Here is a 10,056-nt window from a genome sequence, read left to right as displayed (position 1 = left end):
AAAACAAATCAAAACGACAATACGACGCGATGGAACCGAGTTGGATATCTTTTCTTGTTTCCTGCTGTGATTTTCACGATTTCTGCAGCTGGTTTCTTCTTGATATTTCGGTCATAGGAATGGGGGAAATGTTATGTAATGGAGGTGGTGGTTACAAGAGGTGTTAAAGGTGCCATAATATGCATTAAGGTGGGAGGTTACAAGTCAATAAGTTGAATGGGAATTTGAATGGCACTTAAATTATTTCCTCATGCTTGCTGCCGATTCTTTTATTTGTTTCTTGTTGCACGTTCCAGCTAATTTCCTAGGCTAGTGGTTTGAGGAGGAATGAGGTGGATTATAGTGTTTGAATTTATTAATTAGTGAATTAAAATGATCAAAGGAATGAATACACCATGAAGTCTCATTATAGGTGCTTTGAAAGGAAAAGTTACTACACCTTTGGATTGTATTGACCAAATTCCAACTTATTTTGAATGGTATTTTATGGTTTACATTTGCATTTTAATTGTTTAGGATTTTAATCCTCCATTATATATATTTTAATGCCTTAACCAATTAATTTAATTTAGAATCTTGCTTAGAATCTTTCATGGCATGCATGGCCTCAAATTTAAATATTCAAATGCTATGTTGAATTTCTTGAATATATTTTACCCAAATTAATTCATCATCCATTGTTTACATATTTTAATTTAAACTTTAATTAAATATTAACCCAAAAAACTTATTTAATAACTTAGCTCTAATTAATTTAATAAATCCTAAAATATTCTTTTTCTTTAAATTAAATTATTCTTTGACTTAAATTAAATTTAGGAATAATTTTATTATTATTAATCTTATTTCTAATCTCCAAACTCCGGTCCGACCTCGCGTATTTATCCTGAAAAGATAAACTAAACATCTACTTTTAAAATAAATAATCATGACTTAAAAATTATAAAAATGAATTAAACAATACATATATTTATAAAAATTAATTTTAAATTTAATTAGTTGCAATTATGCATGGCTTATACGTAATCTGATTTTCGGGTTCTACAAAGCAAATTTTCGAAAAGACTGTTAACCCAAATAAAAAAGATTGGTCTCTGCGACTTAATGATGCACTTTGGGCATATCGAACAGCTTTTAAAATATCATTGAATATGTCTCCCTATAGGTTGGTTTACGGAAAATATTGTCATTTGCCTGTGAAATTGGAACATAAAGCTTATTGGGCGATCAAAACTTTTAATTCAAGCATGGATGATGCCAACAAATTGCGCAAATTGCAACTTAATGAACTTGATGAACTCAGAAATGACGCGTATGAGAATTCAAAGATTTATAAAGCAAAAATCAAATCATTTCATGATAAAACAATTCTTAGAAAATCTTTTGAGATTGGTAAAAAAGTTTTGCTTTATAATTCGCGACTTCACATATTCCCAGGAAAATTACGATCCAGATGGACAGGTCCATATGTTGTAAAACATGTGTATCCTTATGGAGCTGTGGACATTGAAAATCCTAAAAATAGTGATGTTTTTAAAGTAAATGGACAAAGGCTTAAACCATTTTTAGAAAATGAAATCTTTAAAGAAGAGTTTATTTCCCTTTCCGATCCTTGATTTTTTTGTATTGCAATTAATTTTGTTTGTTTTATTTCAGGTTTCCTTAATCTTTTTATTTTCCAAGTTAAATGGCGGATAACGNGAATTCCAGAAGATATTCGTCTTGTAATAGAAGCTAAGGTCCGATTAGGAGGAGAAGTTCAACAGTCATTACTCATTCGGTATATGCCTGGATTAGGAAAAAGTACTTATGCGAAAAAACGAAGGGCCAAAAGTTTAGGGGTTTGTCATAAATGTGCAAGATGGACTTGTGACAAACGATGCAGATCTTTGGGATATGTTTCCAATAACAGAGAAGATAAAATTGGTTTCATTAAGAATGGGCTGAGTAAGGAGTCTTTAGATAACATCTTATTGACTCTTGAGACGCATTCTAGTGGACACGTGCATATTGAACTTCTCCGTTTATGGAAACAATTCCAAGACGAGCGTCATTTTAATAGTCTTGGGAATCCGACTAAAAAAGACTCTGTTTGCCAATTTATAAGAAAATTGGATGGGAAGCATATCCTCGACTCATAGAAGGCGTTGAAGCCGTTTCTGGACGTAAAACTAGAGGAAAATTGTGAGCCACAATCACACTACTGTTTATATGCATGTGTGTTATTATTGTTTTTACTGTTTATTCTATTTACAACTGTGACCCATAGTTTTGTCATTATAACCTATAACCCCTATAAAATCTCTCATCTTTCTCTCTATTTTCGCAGACCAAAAAGAAAGTAAAAACATGGCTGGATCCTCTGCACAAACATTGAAAAATATTTGTGTATTTTTTGGGTCGAGTTCTGGAAAAAATGAAATGTTTGTAGAAGCAGCAAATAATCTTGGAAAGATATTGGCTGAGAGAAAAATTCACTTGGTATATGGGGGAGGTAATATTGGGTTAATGGGATCTGTTTCAACATCTGCACATCTTGGAGGTAGTCAGGTTTTGGGTATTATTCCTACAGCTTTAGCTGAAGGAAATATTACAGGTGTTACGATTGGGGAGGAATTAAAAGTTTCTTCAATGTACGAAAGAATCACCAAAATGATTGAAAATTCTGATGCTTTTATCGCATTACCAGGTGGCTTTGGTACATTAGAAGAAATTTTTCACACTGTTTCTTGGGCACAACTTAATATCCATAATAAACCTGTGGGCTTGTTGAATATCAATATTTATTATAACAGTTTGTTGACATGTCTTAATAAAGCTGTGGAACAGAATTTCATTTCAGAAAATTCACGAAGGATGCTCATCTCTGCTTCGACTGCTGACAAATTAATTGATGATTTGGAAGCTTTTGTTCATAAACCTGATCCGATGATAGCAAAGATCAATTGGTCGCAATTAAGCAGTAAGAAAAGAAAGTTGGATAGTTGATTCAAAAGTCGTGGATTGGTTTGCTTTTATTTCAGTTTGTTATCTTCAATAAAATTCAAGGTGGTATCTCTTTCATTATGTACTCTTTATTAATAGTTATTTTGACATTAGGGACAATGTCATATTCTGTTTGAGGGGAGAACAAATTTATAAAAAAAAATAATAAAAATTTCAAAATTTTTTTTAAAAAATATATTATTTTAAAATAAAACCATGTTTATTGTTTGTATCTTAGTAATTTTTGCAAAAATATCATACATTACATGTTTGAAAGGTTTAAATTAGAACATGTATTAATCTGTCTAAGGATGTTTAAATTTTTATTTGAAAAAATGTCAATTTTAATATTCTGATCAATATAAAAATATGATTTATGAAATTTTTTTAGTGATTAACCATTGTGATAAAATCAGGTATTAAAGTATATGGCCCAAGATATACCTTATAAGAGTGCCTAAAATTTTAAACTCACACATATTTTGTGAGTGAGTGGAGAGGACTTAGAAAACAGCTTTCGAGCCTTTATTGATCATGAGAGATGTTATCTATTGTTTAGATCTTGAGTTCTTTATTTTGAAAAAAAAATGATATTTCCTGAAAAAAAAAAAGAGAGAAAAAAAAACAAAAAGAAATATGTTGAAGATCTATGTAATTTTTAAGTTATATGCTACGATCCATTTGTCTCTCATAAAAATAAAAAAAAAAGAAAGAGAGAACTTTATTGTACAAATTAAATAAATATGTGGTCAAGAAGCATAAACTTAGTCTGATTCCATGATGTTATGAAAGTAAAAAAGATCAGGAAAAAATATATAATAAGAACAACTAGATTTTGAATCAATGGATTTCCTATCTTTTGATTAGTTTGGCTCGTTTGTATGTCTGCATTCTGTAAACCATTTTCCTGAGTATTTATCTGTATTCCAACTCCATGAGAGAAATCGTTCCCATAAATTGAAAAATTTATTAACCCATGAGGATATGGAGTTGAGATTCTTACTAGGAATTTCTGAAGGTCATGTACATTTAACTACCTGAAAATAAGCTTTGAATTGATCAGCTCAGATTATTTCATAAATTATAATTATGATAATCTTGATATAACTTTGACAGTTTTCAAATTTAATTTAAACACTTGGATGATTCCGATTACATTTCTATTTAGATTAATCAATATGTTTTGTATTGCTATTAACGCTTAAATTGCTAGGGACTAGCAATAAGCTGGTTGGGGGGTGTGATAAATATAAAAATTGTACATTAATTAAATGTTTTATAATATAAATTTATAGTTTTTGTTTTATTAAATGTTTAAGTATTATATGTTTTATAATAAATTGTATAAAAAATAAGTTGTGTAATTATAAGTTTTTACTATTTTTAAAGGTTCGATAAAATAAGAATAAACTTGGCGTTGCAAATGGGATTAAGATGATTCTTGGACCTGTCGAAAGTTGATAATAATATCTACAATATTGGTGACAAGCATGAGATAAAAATCTTCTCACAATTGGGATCAAATTAAGCAACAAACAAAGTTACCAAAGGAGTGGCAGTTTTACCATGCTCTAGTATTTTGACCATATCTCTCAAACTACTTGGTCAAATGGTTAAAATAAAATACCACAATTCAAACAACTCAATTATCCACATGTTTTATTTTATGTGGAGAAGCAAAATCGGAAGAAAAGATTTTCAAAAGTGATGTGTATTAAAATATAATTTCTTGGAACACCAATGAAGACTTTTGTGTAAAAAAATAATATTTTATTTGTGGTTGTCTCCCCAAATTCGGCTATAAATAGGGGTGAATTGTAATGAATTGAGATATCCTTCATTCTATGAACAAATCTTTGAATTCATAATATTTCTCTCTTTATTTTTCCTTTATTTCATCATTTAAAAATAATTAGCATGTTAATTTCATATTCAAAATTTTATTCTTTGAATAATGAGTAGCTAACTGTAAGGTTCAAAATTAAACGACGTAATCTAACTACATGCGAATCTAGGAAATAATGAAAAATAAGTAAATGACTGATTTTAATTGCCATTTAATTATGTGACATACTTGTTTATATGCTAAATGAGATTTTTATTGTCATCATGCATAAAACTGTATTTTTAAGGATTATTCCAGTGACGATCGAGGAACGAGGACCGAGGACTGAAAATGTAAAATGTTTTTATTAAATGATTATTTTTAATTATTTAAAAAGTGGTTGATGCTTTTTAGTATTTTTGAAAATAAAGGGTTTTGAGGTGATTTTATACGCCGGGACATAATTTTTATCGGTGTTGGTTCTTCAACTAAAATACGAACTTTTTGGCAACCCGGCCAATAAATTCACATGTTTAATAAAAGAAAAACTTTGTTAATATTTTAATTATGTCCTAAATAGACTAATGGGCTTAATTTAATTGGCTTAATAGGCCTAACCTAGTTAGCAAATTTAATTAGCTATTTAAAAGTCTTTAATTACAAAACCCTACACTCCTAACACCACAAAACTCACGGCCACCCCACTATACAATCTGAAAAACTCTCCCCACAACCCTAGCACCCCACGACACACACACATCACAAGGAGAAGAGGAAATTCGAAGGTGCCAAGGGGAAACAAGCCAAGGTTTCGTCCCGTTCTTCGACGTCAACGGATATTCGAGCATATTTAACGCAAAAGCACGCCATACATCTCCTTTTCTCATCCATTATATCATAGTATTGTTTTAATTATTGCATGCATGAAGAGCACAAACCTATTTTTCTGAAATTTCGGATTTGGGGCATACATAAGTTGTAAACTCATGTTTGATGATTTAAATTCATGTTTTATGATACTAAGGGGCTGCCATGATGTCTAGGTTTGGATAGATAAGGTTTATGCATGTTTTAGAGTCCCACACACCACACATAATAGGCTGAAACAAAGAAAGAAAACAGGAACAAGAACCATCCGAAATCTGATGTCATGAGGGTGATCGGGTTCATGGTTAAGGGGTTGGGCTTGGTCTTGGCTTGGGCTAGGGCACGTCCAAGGCATGTCACGGGTCAGGGGGAGAGTCCTAGCCAAGCTAGGGCTCGAGTTAAGGGATAGCTAGGACTCTACCCGAGAAAACGCGCAGCACATGCGCAGGAAGCTAGAGGCTTCCAGGGGCTTGGGGGCTTGGTTTGTGGTCCAAGGGCTGAGTTGAGGTGATGTCCTAGAGTCCTAGGAAGGTGCAAGTGTGGTTGGTTTAGGGGCTGGGCGTGTTGGTAAGGGCTGGGAAGCAAATCTTGGAGTCCTATCCCAATAGGGACTCTCGGCCAGCATATGGGACTACTTGGGGCTGGTCGTTTTTGTGGTTTGGGCTGGGTTCTTGGTGGTCTAAGGGTCCAGTAGGTTAATTTAGGATGTTGGCCAGGTTTTGGTTTGACATGGTTTGGGGGTAACTCGTGAAAATCGAAAGTTGGCTCGGGGCCGAAGTTTAGGTGTCAATTAGGGTTTTTAAATAAAGAAAAATTGGAAGACGGCTAACGGGGGTCGAGTCGTGGTCCATGAGGGCTAAAATAATATAAAAAGACTAAATTTAGAATTTAGAAATTTTATATTAAAGTTTGGGATTTTCGGGATTAAAACACCGTCAAAACAATTAATTAAAGATAAATAAAAAAGTCTAATATTTAAGCTAAATAAAATTATGAAAAAATTAATGTAAGCTTACATAATTATTTGGGACATGTTAGAGTCATGAAATCAAGAAAAAAGTTGAAATCGTAAAATGTCGAGTCCAGGGGTAAAACGATCTTTTTACATCGGGAAATTAGTAAAGGTCATGGCAGTGCCCTAAATGCTGTTTTTATGATATTATGATTATTTTTAAATGTTTCTGATGTATCCATGATTAAATTATGATTTTTAAATGTCTAAGGGATTTTCATGATTTAAGAAGACATTTAAAAATACATGTTGCATGCTTGGTTTCAAAAAAAGAAAAAAATGTAAATGCTATTCATGATTTTTCTAAAGTAATGAGAATGAAAAATGTTGAAGGAAGTGAATTGATTGTGACTAATTCGTTAATGGTGGGGATATCGTGAGGGTTATGGTCCCAGTGGGAGTCCGACGATCGTGTTTCCATCAGTGCGAATATGTGGTAACGGATTTGTGGTAACGGTAAGAATGGGAATGTCGTGAGGGAAAAAGGCCCCAGAGGGAGCCCATTTATGGGAAAAGACGATCGTATTTCTATTCGAATCATGATAGGCCAAGGCTCAGTTGACCGGTGAGAGTGTTGCTGATGTCCCCGCCGCCCAGTACTGTGGTTACATGTAGACGGATCCATCGACTCTTTATGATCATGATCAGGAAAGTCACAATTAACGATCTTAATTCAACAAAAGGAAAAGGAAAAGGAAAGGGAAAAGGAAAATGCTTATGATCATGTTAAAATGTTTTTATGTCATGATAAGGAAAGATAAATGAAAAGGATCAATGTTTGTTTATGCATGTAATGAAATGTTATTTTTACCTAAAAGTATTTTCACTGTTGCATGCGATTTTATATATATGTATTTGCTATAAAGATGATGGTGTGTTGTGTCTTTAGACTTACTAGGTGTGGTGGATGCATGTGAGGATGAGGGAGGACATGACGGATGATGTGACTGGACTGATGACGCACACAACCCGAGGACCAGCGCTTCTAATATTCCGTATTATGACTTTTGACTCATGATTTATGATTAAAGATTTTTAAGACTATTTATTTATGCATTTGAGAGATTTTTGAGAGGTTTAGTATGAGCTATACTTTTCAAACTTATTGCTTTTTAGGTTTGGTAAACATGCGACGATTTTATTTTATGACCATTGCATTTGATTTTCAAAATGATAGATGGTTGGTATTTTATTTTAAGGGGTAAAATATTTTATAAAAATATTTTCATGTCGTAAGTATACATGGCCGAAAATTGAGTGGTTAAAAAAAAATAAAATAAAATTTTCTAGTACTTTTAAAGCAATAAAAAGGGCATGACGTTTCACTAACTTCACAAGGTTGAGATGAAAAGGTGAAGCTCTTGGTATGATAATAAGGTTATTAAAAGGTAATAATCTATGTTTTATATTATTTAATCATTATTTATTGTTTATGTTATATTTATTTTTTTAAGCATTTTTATACTCTACTTATAAGTGGGAGTTTTGATTTATTGTTGCTATATGTTACACTAAATTCTTGGTACCATTTAAATGTTTGTTTGGTTTTACCAACCATTTAAAGTGGATGCCTTGATTTATTATATATCAATATATCATATTATTAATTTCTTGGTACCATTTAAATGTTAGTTTGGTTTTACCAACCATTTAAAGTGGGAACCTTGATTTAGTGTTTACAAATATATATAGCACAATAAATACTTGACAACATTTATAAGTTTTGATATATATTTTATACTTATAAGAAAATAGTATATAACATAATATAAATATGATTATTTAATATATTGGAACCATTTTATTAAGTGGATTTCAATAATGTTCATTAATGTTAACTTTATTAAAATATCAAGAGTGGATCCTCTAATCTCAACAACTTAAATTAAAATTTGAACAATTAAGAATTACCAATTAAAGATTCAAACAATTAAAAGAAAAACAAAAACAAAAACAAAAAGACATTGTAGTGGACTTGTAATTACCGTAGCTTCCCTGTGGATACGATATCGGACTCACCGAATTATATTACTTGCGGACAACCTGCTATTGGGAGTGCAACAATCAAAGTCACAACAGACCACACCCAAAATCGTCACAAAAATTCTTCCCTCTCCTCTCTTTTCCTCTCCATTTCGGCGTCTAAGGCAAAAAGAAAAAGGGAGAAGGCTTCGTGCAGTTTGAGTGATCAGAAGATACGTCGAAGTGCTGCTGGATTTGCTTCATAAATATAGGCAAAGTACTGCAAAGTTTCGGTCATCATCTGACCGAGATTAAGCGAGAGTTGTTCGTCCGGACTCGGTAATTTCGAAAACTACACCTTTGAATTCGGTAAGTGGGTTTTTGTTATGTACCTTCTTGTATTTTTAAACTTTGTATATAAATAATATGACATGCTTGTATGTGTGTCCATATGTTCGAAAAGCAGTGTTGTTATAATTTAAAATTTCGATCGATGATATGCTATTTCTGTTCTTCAAATTTTTGATTCCGCTGTATCCATCTGAAATTCTGATAAGTTCTGTCCAATAAATCAAAATTGGGTGTGGTCTGTTGTGACTTTGATTGTTGCACTCCCAATAGCAGGTTGTCCGCAAGTAGTATAATTCGGTGAGTCTGATATCGTATCCACAGGGAAGCTACGGTAATTACAAGTCCACTACACTGTCTTTTTGTTTTTGTTTTTGTTTTTGTTTTTGTTTTTGTTTTTCTTTTAATTGTTTGAATTTTTAATTGGTAATTTTTAATTGTTCAAATTTTAATTTAAGTAGTAGATATTAGAGAATCCACTCTTGATATTTTAATAAAGTTAACATTAATGAACATTATTGAAATCCACTTAATAAAATGGTTCCAATATATTAAATAATCATATTTATACTATGTTATATACTATTTTCTTATAAGTATGAAATATATATCAAAACTTATAAATGTTGTCAAGTATTTATTGTGCTATATATATTTGTAAACACTAAATCAAGGTTCTCACTTTAAATGGTTGGTAAAACCAAACTAACATTTAAATGGTACCAAGAAATTAATAATATGATATATTTATATATAATAAATCAAGACATCCACTTTAAATGGTTGGTAAAACCAAATAAACATTTAAATGGTACCAAGAATTTAGTGTAACATATAGCAACAATAAATCAAAACTCCCACTTATAAGTAGGGTATAAAAATGCTTAAAGAAATAAATATAACATAAACAATAAATAATGATTAAATAATATAAAACATAGATTATTACCTTTTAATAACCTTATTATCATACCAAGAGCTTCACCTTTTCATCTCAACCTTGGGAAGTTAGCTACTCATTATTCAAAGTATAAAACTTTGAATATGAAATTAACAT

The sequence above is a fragment of the Primulina huaijiensis genome, chromosome 10 (genome assembly GCF_012295235.1).
Source record: "Primulina huaijiensis isolate GDHJ02 chromosome 10, ASM1229523v2, whole genome shotgun sequence".
Lineage (NCBI taxonomy): Eukaryota > Viridiplantae > Streptophyta > Magnoliopsida > Lamiales > Gesneriaceae > Primulina > Primulina huaijiensis.
This window is presented reverse-complemented; position numbering follows the sequence as displayed.